General features: G+C 36.4%; 1 protein-coding gene across 5 annotated transcripts in view; it reads left to right on the forward strand.

Moving 5' to 3' along the window:
• Positions 1-20,641, forward strand: part of BBOX1 (gamma-butyrobetaine hydroxylase 1) — an 81,165-nt gene that overhangs the window by 34,948 nt on the left and 25,576 nt on the right. The gene's annotated exons all lie outside the window — the stretch shown is intronic.

The raw sequence follows: 20,641 nt of genomic DNA on the forward strand, positions 1-20,641 counted from the left end.
CCACCACCCCGCCACTTTCCCCCCTTGGTGTCCATACGTTTGTTCTCTACACCTGTGTCTCAATTTCTGCCCTGCAAACCAGTTCATCTGTACCATTTTCCTAGGTTCCACATATAGGCATTAATATACGATATTTGTTTTTCTCTTTCTGACTTGCTTCACTCTGTATGACAGTCTCTAGATCCATCCATGTCTCTACAAATGACCCAATTTCATTTCTTTTTATGGCTGACTTATATTCCATTGTATATATGTACCACAGCTTCTTTATCCATTCGTCTGTCAATGGGCATTTAGGTTGCTTCCATGACCTGGCTATTGTAAATAGTGCTGCAATGAACATTGGGGTGCATGCGTCCTTTTGAATTATGGTTTTCTCTGGGTATATGCCCAGTAGTGGGATTGCTGGATCATATGGTAATTCTATTTTTAGTTTTTTAAGGAACCTCCATACTGTTCTCCATAGTGGCTGTATCAATTTACATTCCCACCAACAGTGCAAGAGGGTTCCCTCTTCTCCACGCCCTCTCCAGCATTTGTTGTTTGTAGATTTTCTGACGATGCCCATTCTAACTGGTGTGAGGTGATACCTCATTGTAGTTTTGATTTGCATTTCTCTAATAATTAGTGATGTTGAGCATCTTTTCATGTGCTTCTTGGCCATCTGTATGTCTTCTTTGGAGAAATGTCTATGTAGGTCTTCTGTCCATTTTTGGATTGAGTTGTTTGTTTTTTTTAATATTGAGCTGCATGACCTGTGTATATATTTTGGAGATTAATCCTTGGTCCATTGATTCGTTTGAAAATATTTTCTCCCATACTGAGGGTTGTCTTTTTGTCTTGTTTATGGTTTCCTTTGCTGTGCAAAAACTTTGAAGTTTCATTAGGTCCCATTTGTTTATTTTTGTTTTTATTTCCATTACTCTAGGAGGTGGATCAAAAGAGATCTTGCTGTGATTTATGTCAAAGAGTGTTCTTCCTATATTTTCCTCTAAGAGTTTTATAGTGTCTGGTCTTACATGTAGGTCTCTAATCCATTTTGAGTTTATTTTTGTGTTTGGTGTTAGGGAGTGTTCTAATTTCATTCTTTTACATGTAGCTGTCCAGTTTTCCCAGCACCACCTATTGAAGAGACTGTCTTTTCCCCATTGTATATCCTTGCCTCCTTTGTCATAGATTAGTTGACCATAGGTGCATGGGTTTAACTCTGAGCTTTCTATCTCGTTCCATTGATCTATGTTTCCATTTTTGTGCCACTACCATATTGTCTTGAGTACTGTAGCTTTGTAGTATAGTCTGAAGTCAGGGAGTCTGATTCCTCCAGCTCTGTTTTTTTCCCTCAAGACTGCTTTGGCTATTCGGGGTCTTTTGTGTCCCCATACAAATTTTAAGATTTTTTGTTCTAGTTCCATAAAAAATTCCATTCGTAATTTGATAAGGATTGCATTGAATCTATAGATTGCTTTGGGTGGTATAGTCATTTTCACAATATTGATTCTTCCAATCCAAGAACATGGTATATCTCTCCATCTGTTGGTATCATCTTTAATTTCTTTCATCAGTGTCTTACAGTTTTCTTCGTACAGGTCTTTTGTCTCCCTAGGTAGGTTTATTCCCGGGTATTTTATTCTTTTTGTTGCAATGGTAAGTGGGAGTGTTTCCTTAATTTCTCTTTCAGATTTTTCATCATTAGTGTATAGGAATGCAAGAGATTTCTGTGCATTAATTTTGTATCCTGCAACTTTACCAAATTCATTGATTAGCTCTAGTAGTTTTCTGGTGGCGTCTTTAGGATTCTCTATGTATAGTATCATGTCATCTGCAAACAGTGACAGTTTTACTTTTTCTTTTCCAATTTGGATTCCTTTTATTTCTTTTTCTTCTCTGATTGCTGTGGCTAGGAGTTCCAAAACTATGTTGAATAATAGTGGCAAGAGTGGACATCCTTGTCTTGTTCCTGATCTTAGAGGAAATGATTTCAGTTTTTCACCATTGAGAATGATGTTTGCTGTGGGTTTGTCATATATGGCCTTTATTATGTTGAGGTAGGTTCCCTCTATGCCCACTTTCTGGATTGTTTTTACCATAAATGGGTGTTGAATTTTGTCAAAAGCTTTTTCTGCATCTACTGGGATGATCGTATGGTTTTTATACTTCAGTTTGTTAATATGGTGTATCACATTGATTGATTTGCATATATTGAAGAATCCTTGCATCCCTGGGATAAATCCCAATTCGTCATGGTGTATGATCCTTTTAATGTGTTGTTGGATTCTGTTTGCTAGTATTTTCTTGAGGATTTTTGCATCTATATTCATCAGTGATATTGGTCTGTAATTTTCTTTTTTTGTAATATCTTTGTCTGGTTTTGGTATCAGGGTGATGGTGGCCTCTTAGAATGAGTTTGGGAGTTTTCCTTCCTCCACAATTTTTTGGAAGAGTTTGAGAAGGATGGGTGTTAGCTCTTCTCTAAATATTTGATAGAATTCACCTGTGAAGCCATCTGGTCCTGGACTTTTGCTTGTTGGAAAATGTTTAATCACAGTTTCAATTTCATTACTTGTGATTGGTCTGTTCATATTTTCTATTTCTTCCTACTTCAGTCTTGGAAGGTTATACCTTTCTAAGAATTTGTCCATTTCCTCCAGGTTGTCCATTTCATTGGCATAGAGTTTCTTTTAGTAGTCTCTTAGGATGCTTTGTATTTCTGCGGTGTCTGTTGTAACTTCTCCTTTTTCATTTCTAATTTTATTGATTTGAGTCCTCTCCCTCTTTTTCTTGATGAGTCTGGCTAATGGTTTATCAATTTTGTTTATCTTCTCAAAGAACCAGCTTTTAGTTTTATTGATTTTTGCTATTGTTTTCTTTGTTTCTATTTCATTTATTTGTGCTCTGATCTTTATGATTTCTTTCCTTCTACTAACTTTGGGTTTTGGTTGTTCTTCTTCCTCTAGTTCCTTTAGGTGTAAGGTTAGATTGTTTACTTGAGATTTTTCTTGTTTCTTGAGGTAACCTTGTATAGCTATAAACTTCCCTCTTAGAACTGCTTTTGCTTCATCCCATAGGTTTTGGATCTTCGTGTTTTCATTGTCATTTGTCTCTAGGTATTTTTTGATTTCCTGTTTGATTTCTTCAGTGATCTCTTGGTTATTTAGTAACGTATTGTTTAGCCTCCATGTGTTTGTGTTTTTTACGTTTTTTCCCCTGTAATTCATTTCTAATCTCATAGTGTTGTGGTCAGAAAACATGCTTGATATGATTTCAATTTTCTTAAATTTACTGAGGCTTGACTTGTGACCCAAGATGTGGTCTATCCTGGAGAATAATCTGTGCGCACTTGAGAAGAAAGTGTAATCTGCTGTTTTTGGATGGAATGTCCTATAGATATCAATTAAATCTATCTGGTCTATTGTGTCATTTAAAACTTCTGTTTCCTTATTTATTTTCATTTTGGATGATCTGTCCATTGGTGTAAGTGAGGTGTTAAAGTCCCCCACTATTATTGTGTTACTGTTGATTTCCTCTTTTATAGCTGTTAGCAGTTGCCTTATGTATTGAGGTGCTCCTATGTTGGGTGCATATATATTTATAATTGTTATATCTTCTTCTTGGATTGAACCCCCTTGATCATTATGTAGTGTCCTTCCTTGTCTGTTCTAACATTCTTTATTTTAAAGTCTATTTTCTCTGATATGAGAACTGCTCCTCCAGCTTTCTTTTGATTTCCATTTGAATGGAAAATCTTTTTCCATCCCCTCACTTTCAGACTGAATATGTTCCTAGGTCTGAAGTGGGTCTGTTGTAGACAGCAAATATATGGGTCTTGTTTTTGTATCCATTCAGCAAGCCTGTGTCTTTTGGTTGGAGCATTTAATCCATTCACGTTTGGGGTAATTATCGATATGTATGTTCCTATTACCATTTTCTTAATTGTTTTGGGCTTGTTTTTGTAGGTCCTTTCTTCTCTTGTGTTTCCCACTTAGAGAAGTTCCTTTAGCATTTGTTGTAGAGCTGGTTTGGTGGTGCTGAATTCTCTTAGCTTTTGCTTGTCTGTAAAGCTTTTGTTTCTCCATTGAATCTGAATGAGATCCTTGCCGGGTAGAGTAATTTTGGTTGTAGGTTCTTCCCTTTCATCACTTTAATTATATCATGCCAGTCCCTTCTGGCTTGTAGAGTTTCTGCTGAGAAATCAGCTGTTAATCTTATGGGAGTTCCCTTGTATGTTATTTGTCATTTTTCCCTTGCTGCTTTTAATAATTTTTCTTTGTCTTTAATTTTTGCCAATTTGATTACTATGTGTCTTGGTGTGTTTCTCCTTGGGTTTATCCTGTATGGGACTCTCTGCACTTCCTGGACTTGGGTGGCTATTTCCTTTCCCATGTTAGGGAAGTTTTTGACTATAATCTCTTCAAATATTTTCTCTGGTCCTTTTTCTCTCTCTTCTCCTTCTGGGACCCCTATAATGCAAATGTTGCTACATTTAATATTGTCCCAGAAGTCTCTTAGGCTGTCTTCATTTCTTTTCATTCTTTTTTCTTTATTCTGTTCCACAGCAGTTAATTCCACCATTCTGTCTTCCAGGTCACTTATCCGTTCTTCTGCCTCAGTTATTCTGCTATTGATTCCTTCTAGTGTAGTTTTCATTTCAGATTGTATTTTTCATCTCTGTTTGTTTGTCCTTTAATTCTTCTAGGTCTTTCTTCAACATTTCTTGCATCATCTCGATCTTTGCCTCCATTCTTTTTCTGAGGTCCTGGATCATCTTCACTATCATTATTCTGAATTTTTTTCTGGAAGGTTGCCTATATCCACTTCATTTAGTTGTTTTTCTGGGGTTTTATCTTGTTCCTTCATCTGGTACATAGCCCTCTGCCTTTTCATCTTGTCTATCTTTCTGTGAATGTGGTTTTTGTTCCACAGGCTGCAGGATTGTAGTTTTTCTTGCTTCTAAGGTTTATATTTTAATGTTTCACAATAATAATCTAAACTAGCATCCAATTCTTGTTCTGATGAAATAAATTAAGCACAGTTTTCCTTTCACACCCCCAAAAACTATTAAATATGCTTAATGTGGAAATCTCATAGTTTTTTGTTTTTTTTTTTTTTTTTTGCAATGTAATACATTCTAAGTTTTTCCTAATGAAGGCCTTTTGAACTTTGGAGCAAATTGCTGTAACGTTTTTCTTTATGTTTTTAGAGGCAGCTGCCATCTTTCTATCATTACCTGTCTTCATTTTTATTGTTGGGAGTATTATTAACCTTTAAAAATAAATTTTCAAAAAATATTTCTCATGGTAGAATATAGATACAGAAAAATCACATAAAACAAATGTATAGCTTAATGAATTACTAAGGCAAACACCCTTAAATACCATCCAGGTCAAGAAATGGAACATTGCCAGCCACTCTACAACCCATCCACAAATCCTAACCAATCACAAACCTCTCTTTTCTCCCCACATGTAATAGCGCCCCTGAATTTTAAGGTATTCACTATCATACTCACTTACATTTGTTTCTAGTTTAAAGTATTAGCACCCAACTGTGACTTCCTTAGCACTACAGTTTGGTTTCCCAACTTTTTAGTTTTCTGATATCTTTTTTCCTTACGTACAATCAGTTCTATTTGTAAACATAAATTTATTAATCAGCACCAGTGCTATGTCAATGTATTTCTGTTCACTTCGGTTGCCTGAAGCCCATTCTCTTGTAAATTCCTCAGGAAGAACTCATGGGAACACTACTCCATGAATTCTTGCATATTGAAAGCAACTTAAGAGCTTTATACTTGAAAATCAACTTGGCTAAATATCAAATTCTTGGCTCACAGCATCTCTAAGATGTCAGTATGGTTTTATTGGTAATCTAATTTTCTTTTCCTTATAAATAATTTGATATTTTTACCTAGATTCTCAAAAGATTTTATTTTCTTTGAAGACCAGTAATTTTATAGACTATTTCTTCATGTTGGTTGCTCTGGGGTAACTTTTTCAGGGAGTATATGGGTTGATCTTTCAGTGTGCAGTTTCGAATCTCATTTTTTAAATTTCAAGAATTTTTTTGAGTTGTAGATTTTAGTATTTGTTCTGTTCTTTACTTTGAGTTTCTTCTCTTGAGGACACCTATTATGTATATATTAAATCATCTTTGCCTATCCTCTTAATTTGTTACTTTCTCTCAAATCCTTCTTACCTTTTTAAAAAAATGTTTTTAATTGAAGTATAATTGATTTAGAATGTTGTGTTAATTTCTGCTATACAGCAAAGTGACTCAGTAATACACATATATACATTTTTATATTCTTTTCCATTATGGGTTATCCCAGGATATTGAATATAGTTCCCTGTCCTATACAGTAGGACCTCATTGTTAATCCATTCTATATGTAATAGTTTGCATCTCCTTACCCCAAACTTCCAATCCATCCTTCCTCCAACCCCCTCCCCCTTGGCAGCCACAAGTCTGTTCTCGTGATCATGGTATCTTCCCTGCCAGGTAAGTATACAAGTCTGTTCTCTATGTCTGTGAGTCTGTTTCTGTTTCATATATAAGTTCATTTCTGCCATATTTCAGAATCCACATATAAGTGATATCATATGGTATTTGTCTTTCTCTTTCTGACTTACTTCACTTAGTATGATAATCTCTAGTTGCATACATGTTGCTACAAATGGCATTATTTTGTTCTTTTTTATGGCTGAGTAGTATTCCATTGTATATATGTACCACATCTTCTTTATCCATTCATCTGTCAGTGGACATTAAGGTTGTTTCTATGTCTTGGCTATTGTGAACAGTGCCAACATGAACATAGGGGGGCATGTATCTTTTGGAATTATAGTTTGGGCCAGATATATGCCCAGGAGTGGGATTGCTGGATCATATGGTTATTCTATTTTTAGTTTTCTAAGAAACCTCCATACTGTTTTCCATAGTGGCTGCACCAGTGTACATTCCCACCAACAGTGTAGGAGGGTTCCCTTTTCTCCACACCCTCTCCAGCATTTGTTGTTTGTAGATTTTCTGATGATGCCCATTCTGACTGGCATGAGGTGATACCTCATTGTAGTTTTGATTTGCATTTCTCTAATAATTAGTGGTGTTCAGCAGCTTTTCATGTGCCTCTTGGCCATCTGTACGTCTTCTTTGGAGAAATGTTTATTCAGGCCTCTGTCCATTTTCTGATTGGGTTGTTTGCTTTTTTGTTGTTGAATTGTATGGGCTATTTGTATATTTTGGAAATTAAGCCCTTGTCGGTCACATGATTTGCAAATATTATTTCCCATTCCATAGGTTGTCTTTTTGTTTCATTTATAGTTTCCTTTGCTGTGCAAAAGCTTGTAAGTTTGATTAGGTCCCATTTGTTTATATTTCTATTGCCTTGGAAGACTGACCTAAGAAAACATTGATATGATTTATATCAGAGAATATTTTGCCTATGATCTCTTCTAGGAGTTTTATGGTGTCATATCTTATGCCATTTTGAGTTTATTTTTGTGTATGGTGTGAGGGTGTATTGTAACTTCGTTGATTTACATGCTCCTGTCCAACTTTCCCAGCACCACTTGCTGAAGAGACTGTCTTTCTCCCATTTTATATTCTTCCCTCCTTTGTTGAAGATTATTTGACCGTAGGAGTGTGGGTTTATTTCGGGGCTCTCTGTTCTGTTCCATTGATCCATATGTATGTTTCTGTGCCATTACCACATTGTTTTGATTACCGTAGCTTTGTAGTATTGTCTGAGTGTGGGAGGGTTTTGCCTCCTGCTTTGTTATTTTTTCCTTAGGATTGCTTTGGCAATTCTGGGTCTTTTATAGTTCCATATAAATTTTAGGATAATTTATTCTAGTTCTGTGAAAAATGTCATGGGTAATTTGATCGGGATCTCTCCTTCTTTTTTTTAACATCATTATTGGAGTATAATTGCTTTAAAATGGTGTGTTAGTTTCTGCTGTATAACAAAGTGAATCAACTATACGTATACATATACCCCCATATCCCCTCCCACTTGTGTCTCCCTCCCACACTCCCTATCCCACCCCTCTAGGTGGTCACAAAGCACCGAGCTAATCTCCCTCTGCTATGTTGCTTCTCCCCATTAACTATCTATTTCACATTTGGTAGTGTATATATGTCCATGTCACTCTCACTTTGTCCTAGCTTACCCTTCCCCCTCCCCGTGTCCTCAAGGCCATTCTGTACGTCTGCATCTTTAGTCCTGTCCTGCCCCTAGGTTCTTCAGAACCATTTTTTTTTTTTTTAGATTCCATATATACGTGTTAGCATACAGTATTTATTTTTCTCTTTCTGACTTACTTCACTCTGTATGACAGACTCTAGGTCCATCCACCTCACTACAAATAACTCAGCTTTGTTTCTATTTATGGCTGAGTAATATTCCATTGTATATAAGTGCCACATCTTCTTTATCCATTCATCTGTCGATGGACACGAAGGTTGTTTCCATGTCCTGGCTACTGTAAATAGTGCTGCAATGAACATTGTGGTACATGACTCTTTTTGAATTATGGTTTTATCAGGGTATATGCCCAGTAATGGGATTGCTGGGTCATATGGTAGTTCTATTTTTAGTTTTTTTAAGGAACATCCATACTGTTCTGCATAGTGGCTATATCGGTTTACATTCTCACCAACAGTGCAGCAGGGTTCCCTTTTCTCCACACCCTCTCCAGCATTTATTGTTTGTAGACATTTTGAGGATGGCTATTCTGACTGGTGTGAGGTGATACCTCATTGTAGTTTTTATTTGCATTTCTCTAATGATTAGTGGTGTTGAGCATCCTTTCATGTGTTTGTTGGCAATCTGTATATCTTCTTGAGAGAAATGTTTATTTAGGTCTTCTGCACATTTTAGGATTGGGTTGTTTGTTTGTTTGATATTGAGCTGCATGAGCTGCTTGTATATTTTGGAGACTAATCCTTTGTCAGTTCCTTCGTTTGCAAATATTTTCTCCCATTCTAAGGGTTGTCTTTTCATCTTGTTTATGGTTTCCTTTGCTGTGCAAAAGCTTTTAAGTTTCATTAGGTCCCATTTCTTTATTTTTGCTTTTATTTCCATTACTCTAGGAGGTGGGTCAAAAAGGATCTTTTGATTTATGTCATAGAGTGTTCTGCCTATGTTTTCCTCTAAGAGTTTGATAGTGTCTGGCCTTACATTTAGGTCTTTAATAAATTTTGAGTTTATTTTTGTGTATGGTGTTAAAGAGTGTTCTGATTTCATTCTTTTACATGTAGCTGTCCAATTTTTCCTGCACCACTTATTGAAGAGGAAGTCTTTTCTCCATTGTATACTCTTGCCTCCCTTGTCTAAGATAAGGTGACCATATGTGTGTGGGTTTATCTCTCGGCTTTCTATCCTGTTCCATTGATCTATACTTCTGTTTTTGTGCCAGTACTGTACTGTCTTGATTACTGTATCTTTGTAGTATAGTCTAAAGTCTGGGAGCCTGATTCCTCCAGCTCCATTTTTCTTTCTCAAAGTTGCTTTGGCTATTCAGGGTCTTTTGTGTTTCCATACAAACTGTAAAATTTTTTGTGCTAGTTCTGTGAAAAATGTCATTGGTAGTTTGATAGGGATTGCATTGACTCTGTAGATTGCTTTGAGTAGTATAGTCATTTTCACATTGTTGATTCTTCCAATCCAAGAACATGGTATATCTCTCCATCTGTTTGTGTTGTCTTTGATTTCTTTCATCAGTGTCTTATAGTTTTCAGAGTACAGGTCTTTTACCTCCATAGGTAGGTTTATTCCTAGGAATTTTATTCTTTTTGTTGCAATGGTAAATAGGAGTGTTTCCTTAATTTCTCTTTCAGAATTTTCATCATTAGTGTTTAGGAAAGCAAGAGAGTTCTGTGCATTAATTTTGTATCCTGCTACTTTATCAAATTCATTGAGTAGCTCTAGTAGTTTTCTGGTAGCATTTTTAGGATTCTCTATGTATAGTATTATGTCATCTGCAAACAGTGACAGTTTTACTTGTTCTTTTCCAATTTGGATTCCTTTTATTTCTTTTCCTTCTCTGATTGCTGTGGCTAAAACTTCCAAACCTATATTGAATAATAATGGTGAGAGTGAGCAACCTTGTCTTTTTCCTGGTCTTAGTGGAAATGTTTTCAGTTTTTCAACATTAAGAACGATGTTGGCTGTGGGTTTGTCATATATGGTCTTTATTATGTTGAGGTAAGTTCCCCCTATGCCTACTTTCTGGAGGGTTTTTATCATAAATGGGTGTTGAATTTTGTCAAAACCTTTTCTGCATCTATTGAGATGATCATATGTTTTTTATCCTTCAGTTTGTTAATATGCTTTATCACATTGATTGCTTTGTGTATATTGAAGAATTCTTGCATTCCTGGGATATAACCCACTTGATCATGCTGTATGACCCTTTTAATGGGCTGTTGGATTCTCTTTGCTAGTATTTTGTTGAGGATTTTAGCATCTATGTTCATCAGTGATATTGGTCTGTAGTTTTCTTTTTTTGTGACATCTTTGTCTGGTTTTGGTATCAGGGTGATGGTGGCCTCGTAGAATGAGTTTTGGAGTGTTCCTCCCTCTGCTATATTTTGGAAGAGTTTGAGAAGGATAGGTGTTAGCTCTTCTCTAAATGTTTGATAGAATTCGCCTGTGCAGCCTCTGGTCCTGGGCTTTTGTTTGTTGGAAGATTTTTAATCACAGTTTCAATTTCACTGCTTGTGATTCGTCTGTTTATATTTTCTATTTATTCCGGGGTCAGTCTCAGTAGGTTGTGTTTTTCTGAGAATTTGTCCATTTCTTCCAGGCTGTCCATTTTATTGGCATATCATTGCTTTTAGTAATCTCTCATGATTCTTTGTATTTCTGCAGTGTCAGTTGTTATTTCACCCTTATCATACCTAATTCTATTGATTTGAGTCTTCTCCCTTTTATTGTTGATAAGTCTGGTTAATGGTTTATCAGTTTCATTTATCTTCTCAAAGAACTAGCTTTTAGTTTTATTGATCTTTAGTATGTTTTCCTTCATTTCTTTTTCATTTATTTCTGATCTGATCTTTATGATTTCTTTCTTTTTGCTACTTTGGATTTTTTCTGTTCTTCTTTCTCTAATTGCTTTAGGTGTAAGTTTAGGTTGTTTATTTGAGGTGTTTCTTCTTTCTTGAGGTAAGATTTTATTGCTTTAAACTTCCCTCTTAGACTGCTTTTGCAGCATCCCATTGGTTTTGTGTCATCGTGTTTTCATTGTCATTTGTTTCTAGGTATTTCTTGATTTCCTCTTTGATTTCTTCAGTGATCTCTTGGTTATTTAGTAGCATATTGTTTAGCTTCCATGTGTGTATTTTTTCCTGTAATTGTTATCTAGTCTTATAGCATTGTGGTCGGAAAAGACACTTGATATGATTTCAATTTTCTTAAGTTTACCAAGGCTTGATTTGTGACCCAAGATATGATCTATCCTGGAGAATGTTCCATGAGCACTTGAGAGGAAAGTGTATTCTGTTGTTTTGGGATGGAATGTCTTATAAATATCAATTAAGTGCATCTTGTTTAATGTGTCATTTAAAGCTTGTGTTTCCTTATTTATTTTCATTTTGGATGATCTGTCCATTGGTGAAAGTGGGGTGTTAAAGTCCCCTACTCTTATTGTGTTACTGTAGATTTCCCCTTTTATGGCTGTTAACATTTGCCTTATGTAGTGAGGTGCTCCTATGTTGGGTGCATAAATATTTACAATTGTTATATATTCTTCTTGGATTGATCCCTTGATCATTATGTAGTGTCCTTCTTTGTCTCTTGTAATAGTCTTTCTTTTCAGGTAGACTGCCTATTTCCTCTTCATTTGTTTGGTCTGGTGGCTTTTTACCTTGCTCCTTCATCTGCTGTGTGTTTCTCTGTCTTCTCATTTTGCTTAACTTACTGTGTTTGGGGTCTACTTTTTGCAGGTTGCAGGGTCGTAGTTCCCATTGTTTTTGGTGTCTGCCCTCAGTGGGTAAAGTTGGTTCAGTGGGTTGTGTAGGCTTCCTGGTGGAGGGGACTAGTGCCTGTGTTCTGGTGGATAAGGCTGGATCTTGTCTTTCTGGTGGGCAGGACCACGCCCGGTGGTGTGTTTTGTGGTGTCTGTGAACTTAGTATGATTTTAGGCAGCCTCTCTGCTAATGGGTGGGGTTGTGTTCCTGTCTTTCTAGTTGTTTGGCATAGGGTGTCCAGCACTGTAGCTTGCTGGTCGTTGATTGGAGCTGGGTCTTAACATTGAGACAGAGATCTCTGGGAGAGCTCTTGCCAATTGATATTACATGGGGCTGGGAGGTCTCTGGTGGTCCAATGTCCTGGACTCTGCTCTCCCACCTCAGAGGCTCAACCCTGATACCCGGCTGGAGCACCAAGACCCTCTCAGCCACAGGGCTCAGAACAAAAGGGAGGGGAAAAAAAGAAAGAAAAAATAATAAATAAAGTTATTAAAATAAAAAAATAAAAAATATATAATTAAAATTTTAAAAATAAAAATGTAATTTTAAAAAAAGAAGAGAGCAACCAAACCAATAAACAAATCCACCAACGATAACAAGCGCTAAAAACTATACTAAAAGAAATGGACAGACATAACCTTAGGACAAATGGTAAAAGCAAACCTATACAGACAAAATCACACAAAGAAGCATACAGATACACATTCACAAAAAGAGAAAACGGAAAAATATGTACATATATATATATAAAAAAGGAAGAGAGCAACCAAATCAATAAATAAATCTATCAATGATAATAAGCTCTAAATACTAAACTAAGATATACATAAAACCAGAAACAAATTAGATGCAGAAAGCAAACCCCAAGTCTACATTTGCTCCAAAGTCCACCACCTCAACTTGGGGATGATTTGTTGTCTATTCAGGTATTCTACAGATGCAGGGAACCTCAAGTTTATTGTAGAGATTTAATCCGCTGCTTCTGAGGTTGTATGGAGAAATTTCCCTCTCTCTTCTTTGTTCGCACAGCTCTGGGAGTTCAGCTTTGGATTTGGCCCTGCCTCTGCATGTAGGTCGCCTCTGGCATCTGTTCTTTGCCCAGACAGGAGGTGGTTAAAGGAGCAGCTGATTTGGGGGCTCTGGCTTACTCAGGCCAGGGGGAGGGAGGGGTACAGAATGCAGGGCGAGCCTGTGGCAGCAGAGGCCAGCATGATGTTGCAATAGCCTGAGGCGTGCTGTGTGTTCTCCTGGGGAAGTTGTCCCTGGAAACTGCACAGTGGCGGGCTGCACAGCCTGCACAGGGTCCCATGTGGGGAGGTGTGAATAGTGACCTGTGTTTGCACACAGGATTCTTGGTGGCTGCAGCAGCAACCTTAGCGTTTCATGCCCATCTCTGGTGTCTGCGCTGATAGCTGCAGCTCGCGCCCATCCCTGGAGCTCGTTTAGGCAGTGCTCTGCCTTCTGTGGGCACTCGGGGAAGGAATGCCCTCTCCTCCCACACCCCAAAACAATGGTTTCTTGACTCTTAGGCAGTTCCAGATGTTTTCTTGGACTCCCTCCCAGCTAGCTGTGGCGCACGAGCCCCCTTCAGGCTGTGTTCACACAGCCAACCCCAGTCCTCTCCCTGGGATCTGACCTCTGAAGCCCGAGCCTCAGCTCCCAGCCCCCACCCACCCTGGTGGGTGAGCAGACAAGCTTCTCGGGCTGGTGAGTGCTGGTCGGCACTGATCCTCTGTGCAGGAATCTCTCCGCTTTGCCCTCTGCACCCCTGTTGCTGAGCTCTCTTCCATGGTTCTGAAGCTTCCCTCCCACCCACCCCCTGTCTCTGCCAGTGAAGGGGCTTCCTAGTGTGTGGAAACTTTTCCTCCTTCATAGCTCCCTCCCAGAGGGGCAGGTCCTGTCCCTATTCTTTTGTCTCTGTTTTTTCTTTTTTTCTTTTGTACCACCCAGGTATGTGGGGAGTTTCTTGCCTTTTGGGAAGTCTGAGGTCTTCTGCCAGCGTTCAATAGGTGTTCTGTAGGAGCTGTTCTACATGTAGATGTATTTTTGGAGAGGAAGGTGATCACATCTTACTCCTCAGGCCATCTTAAAGGTCCCCTATCTCTTTCTCTCTTTTTTTTGACATTTAAATTTTCCTCCCTTTCATCCTCTAGTCATCCAAAGGCATTATTTGTTATGCTTATTTGATCTTGTATTTCTTCTAATTTAGTCTTCATTTTCTAATGATTTTTAATTTTTTTTTCTTTTCTGAGTATATCATCCCATTTTTGAATTTCTGCTTCTTATGTAAGTTATTCTTTCATATATTGTACCAAAGTCTTCTGGATTCATTAGAAGTAGCTATAAATAGAAAATAGAAGTTAGAAACAGAAAAAATATATTTTTCATCTTTTAGGGGCATATCCTTCTATCATGTATTTTCTGTAGGTGTGCTATTTCACTATTTTTTTCCTTTTATAAATTAACTATGAGACTAAACCTTAATCACTTGTATGTTGATTATCTTTATATAAAATGTGTTTTCTTAACTATTAAAGGGAGATGTGATTCAGAAACCTTTTATAAGTTATGGTTTTAAGCTATATTTCAAAATTATGGACGATAACGTTCTAAGACCTCCCAGTCCTTCTCCTTTACTTTCATCTAGACCTTTTTCTTTTGTCCCTGTAATGCTCAATATAGGATCTTTTTCTCAGAAGGAAGCTTTATCATGGAAGGGAATTTGGTAAGTTTTTAGAGTTCATGGTGCCCAGACTATTCCAACTCCTTACCATAGACCTCTTGTATTCAGCTATAGTGGAATGTGAAAATCCCCTCCCAGATTTAATTACCATTCTCAAATTGCCCTGCTGCACTTTCCAGTGAATATCTGTCAGTAATTTGGGAATTTTTCAGGTCCATCAGATATCTAGTTGTTTCCCTCTGCTTCCTCCTACACAGTTGCTTTGGAAGGCCCATCTCTATACTCACTCATTTTGGGGGTTCATGGAAATATCTTGTCACCTAATTTTGATTAAATATTGTCACTGAGTTTTGGGGTTTGTACTCAAGATGTCTTGCAGAGAGAATTCAGAGAGATTAAAAACTTTGTCACCACCAACATTCCAGAATCCTCCTTGTTTACTTCATATCTTTATGTTTTATGGAGCTGTCAGTTCCCTGCTGTAATGAGATTCCTTTTTGTAAGATTTTACAGGACTATAGGGAAGCAGAAATTTGAAGGGAAGCCAAGAATAGCCATTGAGCAAATCCTCCTTGCTCCAGCCAGGTTGACCATCTCTCACATCCTCTGATAGACCATATTCTTTCCCTCCACTGGGCCTTCTCACAAGCTATTTTTTCTGCCTGCAATGCCCTTTACCTTTCTAAGTAAATCCTACTCAATCTTCAGGTCTCCACCTGACTGTCACTTCTTTACTCTCACAACACCTTGTACGTTAGCTTTGGAAGATAAATCACACTAATCTGTCTTCCGCATAGACTATAAGTTCCATGAAGTGCAAGTACCATGTCTCTTCTATTCAATCCTGCATGTCTAATAAATGATAATGGAAAAATAAATATCTGGATGTCTGATGAGTGACTGCATCTAGCAAGTCACATGTGGAAGCATCACAACTATAGTTAGAAATAATAAGCAATATGGTATTCCTTTAGATGGTTAACTATAAAATTTTTTGGTTTATTTTAGCTAAGAGAGCGTTTTCCATGTTAAAACTTAAAAAATAAAAATAAGATATGAACATTATGTTTTCGATACAATGGGATAAGTAATGATGTTCAAAAAAAGGCATTCTTTCTTATATCTGACAATAAGAGTTTGCAGCAAGTCAACATTAGAGGTTGTAGCTGCTGGGGAAAATAAATCCAAGTTGCAGGTTTAGAACATCTTTTCATATAAATTGTACTTCAAAAAAGAAAAAGATTACAAATAAATTCAGCATGATTTTCCAAGTGTGAGCCACTAACGAAAAGAGTATAAAATCTATCACCTAGGGTATAAAGAAAATATCTAGTGAAAACAAAATTTCAGCATTCCATAAATATTGAAGGATTCAAATTTGTCACAAAACACTATTAATATCATGAAATACTATGGTATCTATGACTGGCCATCTAGATTAGGATGAATCTAGTAAATTAGCATTCAAACCAATTCCATGATATACAGTGCTACCTTAACATCATGATTTTAATGTACAGAAGCTTTTGACAAAACTCTTGAATAGATGAGGAAAAATAGGGAAAGTTCTAATTAAATGTTGAGAATGACATGAATAGCTCAGTGAAACTACTTAGGCTTGTTTAATAACATCTTTGGCAAAAGCAGTATTATTTGTACAGCGACAATTACCTACCCCAGTACAATTCCAAACAAGTCTACACCATCAGATTTAGATGCTATACTGAGCCTGTTTCTTCAGCTTTAGAACAATCTGGTCCTGCACCTCTGTTTCATGACAGCTCCTGATAATCTGCTTGAGTTGTTTCCTTTCTTAGAACAACCTAAGAATATGTCACTAATAAGAGGTGCACGTAAGTACACCCTAATCTCACTAAGGCCCCACAAGTGGGCTTTTTAAAAATGCTTTCTACACAGGCCGATGCATCATGCTTGCATTTATTTCTGCTGTGTTTTATTGGAGATTTGGATTTGAGAAGGATAAGTGAAAGCTTAGAGTCACAGACAATCAGCAGCAGCCTTCCTGGCATGACTCATTTCTATAAGAAGGTAGAAAGGTAAATCAAATGACATTTCTAGGATTTTTCCAGACTTATGCTATAACTATTAAGAGAATGTTTTATGATTGGAACTGGCAAACTCCTTTCCTGGGATTTATCATTATGTGTGAGCATAGACTTTTAGGCTATACATCCCATACCGTGCCTAAGACACTTCAGGGCTATAAAATGTTTACCATCCCCTGCCAGTTAGCTCAGAGGGCTGGAGAACTGCTTTGAAGAAGCCAAGTCACAAGCCCCATCCCTGTAGAAGCCAGTTAGTGTCAAAAATAGATCTGTTCCCTGCCAAAAGCTTGCACCTTGAATCTCAGCCAGCTCTTGGCCACAGCAAAACTCAGTTCATTTACCCTTGATCATAGGAGGAACCAGGAAAGAGAATGTAGATGGATCAAAGCAAAACCATCATCACTCTTGGACAGAAAATCTAAATAAAGTCATTTCCTCCTGACAGTGTCAGCAGCAGCATCTTCTTAGAAGACATTATATATTCTATAATTTGATGAAATTACTCTTTTTGTATCCTTAAATCCCTTCCTATATGTAGATTATTCTTAGAATGCTGATGTTGACAATAGTCTGAATCTGTATTATATATGGACCATGGAGTGACATGAACTTCATAGAGAACATGTATCATCTCTTGGCTATAGTCACAACAATATAATGGATTGCCTGACTCATACTTGAGTTGCAGCAGGCTATACATACCCTTTTCTCCTTTCACTAGGTCTCTTTCCAGTTCATGGCCACATATGGATGGCTCTTTAATTTTAATGAAAGATATAACAGGCTTTCCACCCTAAATTTAAATGAGATAAAAAACAAAAACAAAACAGAGCAAAATAGCTAGTTTCATTCTCAGTCCCAGAGAATGGAGAAGAAGCCCAACCTTTTCATTTCAGATTCCTCTGCCTCAAATACATCTCTCAGACATTCACATTTCTCCTTCCCTTATTTAATTCAGGTTTCTATGAAAAATTTCAGCTCTTTCTAGAGTACTTCCCAAAGCATCATTTCCACCATGATGTTCTCCTGGCCCCAAACCTTATCTCCTTGCCTTGCTTTATTTTCTTTATAGCACTTATCTCTATCTGATATTAGATTTGGTGATTACTTGTTTGTCCTTTTTGTTCCCTACTAGATTACTAATGCTAAAACAATACCTGGAATAGAATAGGTTTTTTCAATATATATTTATTGAAAATGACTTAATATGAACATAAATTAACAAATAGACATTATAACAGCAATAAAATTGCATTCATGTATAGTGACATCTTTTCAAATCAGCTTTGGTTTATTTTGAGACACAGCTTCCTTCCAATTACCCATTATTTCAATCTTCCAAGGAAAAGCCTTACAAAATCTGAATAATGGTTGCTTCTCTTACCACGGAGTTGCAAGTAATCTCTAGTTATTTTTTTAATTAACTTTTTATAACGTTTAAGTCAAGCTATTTTTTGGTAATAGAGGTAAAATTCACATAACATAAAATTAACCATTTTAACATGTGCATTTCTCTGTCATTTAGTACATTGGCAATGTTGTGAAACCATTACCTCTATTTAATTTTAATCCATTTTCATCAATGATGTTACTTTTTAAAAAAACTTATTAATCATCTTGGAGTGGTAGAAAACTAACCCATTACATAACAAAATGGTAAATAAAGAAAAGAATCAAGCATTTATCTCATCATCCCTATTTAAGCTATTATATGGGGTAAACAAATAGTAGATGAGGGAAAATGAATCTTTTTAAAAGTATTCCAACTGATAAATAAAAAAGAAATTATTAATTTGGTATTTCACTATTTGGAATCCCCAGTGAATTAGTGGGTCTAGCCATTGAGCACGAGCAACAAATATCACAAAAAAAAAGACATCTAGATATTCTGTGCCTTGTAATAAAAGAACACAATCACATCTATAGTTTTGTCAAAGAGAGAAGAGAGAGTCTGCCCAAGCCTCTGCATTTAGCTGCCAATTTTCCACAAACACAGAGGACAGGGAACATGTTGAACTACACCATGAGTTTACAATCTACAACTACACCATGAGTTTACAATCTACAAAGTCCAGACTGTGCGGAACTCTTTAGAGCAAATTCACTAACTTCTTCAAATAATAAATTGTAAGAAGAATAGGCTGGAAGAGAAATATATAGATTAAGAGACTTAGAAAACATAACAATTGTTTTTAATGGGGAAGATTAAACATAGTGTCTTAGGATACACGTTCAGGGAATAAAAATGTAAAGAAATGCAAAGAAATGATAAATATAGAAGTCATGGTCATGGTTATTCTAGAGAAGAGAGAAAGGATGGTGACTGGGACAGGGCATATATTTGAGCTTAAAGTTCTGTTTCTTGATCTGAGTGAAGTTACAAGAGTGTAATTAAAAATTCATTAAGTTCTCCCTAAGATCAGGAATAAGACAGAATGCTGTTTTTTACCACTTATATTCAACATTGTACTAGAAGTTTCGACAAGAGCAATTAGGCAAAAAAATAGAAATAAAAGTATCCAAATGATAAAGGAAGAAGTAAATCTATCTCTCTTCCCAGATGGCATGATCCTGTATGTAAAAAACCCAAAAGAATGCACAAAAAAGTTACTGGAGCTAATAAATGAATGCAGCAAAGTTGGATACAAGATCCATGCAGAAAAGTCAGTTGTTTTATGTATATCAGCAATGAACAGTCTGAAAAGGAAATTAAGAAAACAATTCCATTTACAATAGAATCTAGAAGAATAAAATACCTAAGAATAAATTTAACCAAGGAGGTGAAAGACTTGTAAAATGAAAACTACAAAATGTTGCTGAATGAAATTAAAGATCTAATAAATGGAAGGACATCCCATATTCATGAATTGTAAGACATAATATAGTTAAAGATATCAATACTAACCAAAGTGGGCTACAGAGTCAATGCAGTCCTTGCCAAAATTCCAATGGCCTTTTTGCATAAATGGAAAATCCAATCCTCAAATTGATAGGAAATTGCAAGGGGTTCTGAATAGCCAAAGCAATATTGAAAAGAACAAAGTTGGAGGACTTACCCTTCCTGATTTTAAAACTTACTACAAATCAACAGTAATCAAAATATTGTGGTACTGGGATAAGGATAGACATATAGACTAATGGAATATAAGTGAAAGTGCATAAATAAACCCATACATCTATAGCTGATTGATTTTTAACAAGGGTGCTGAAACCATTCAATGGGGAAAGAATACTCTCTTCAACAAATGGTACTAGGACAACTGTATACCCACATGCAAAAGAATGAACTGGGACCTCTTACTCACACCACTTATAAAAAAATAACTCCAAGTGGATCAATTATAGAGCTAAAACCATTAAATTCTTAAGAGAAAACATAGGGGTAAATATTCATGACCTTGAATTAGGCAGTGGATTCATACATATAACACCAAAAACAGCAACAAATATAAATTAATAGGACTTCATCAAAATTAAAAACTTTTGAACATCAAAGGACATTCCAAGAAAATGAAAAGACAACCTACAGAAGAGGCAAAAATATTTGCAAATCATGTATCTAAGGATGTAGTATCTCAGATATATAAAGAACTCTTACAACTTAACAAAAAAAAAGACAATTTTAAAATGGGAAAAATACTTGAATACATTTCTTTAAAGTAGATATACAAATGCCCAACAAGCACATGAAAAGTTGCTCAACATCTTTAGTCATTAGGATATCACGAATCAGACCCGCAATCTACCACTTCACACCCACTAAAATGGCTATAAATAATTTTAAAAAACCAAACAACAGAAAACAAGTGTAGTGAGGATGTGGAGAAATTGGAACCCTCACACATTGCTGGTGAGAATGTAAAATGGCTGTTGTGGCAAACAATTTGGTGGTTCCTCAAAAAGTTAAAGATATAATTATGACATAATT

This window comes from Balaenoptera physalus (assembly GCF_965194825.1).
Source record: "Balaenoptera physalus genome assembly, chromosome: 10".
NCBI classification, from domain to species: domain Eukaryota; kingdom Metazoa; phylum Chordata; class Mammalia; order Artiodactyla; family Balaenopteridae; genus Balaenoptera; species Balaenoptera physalus.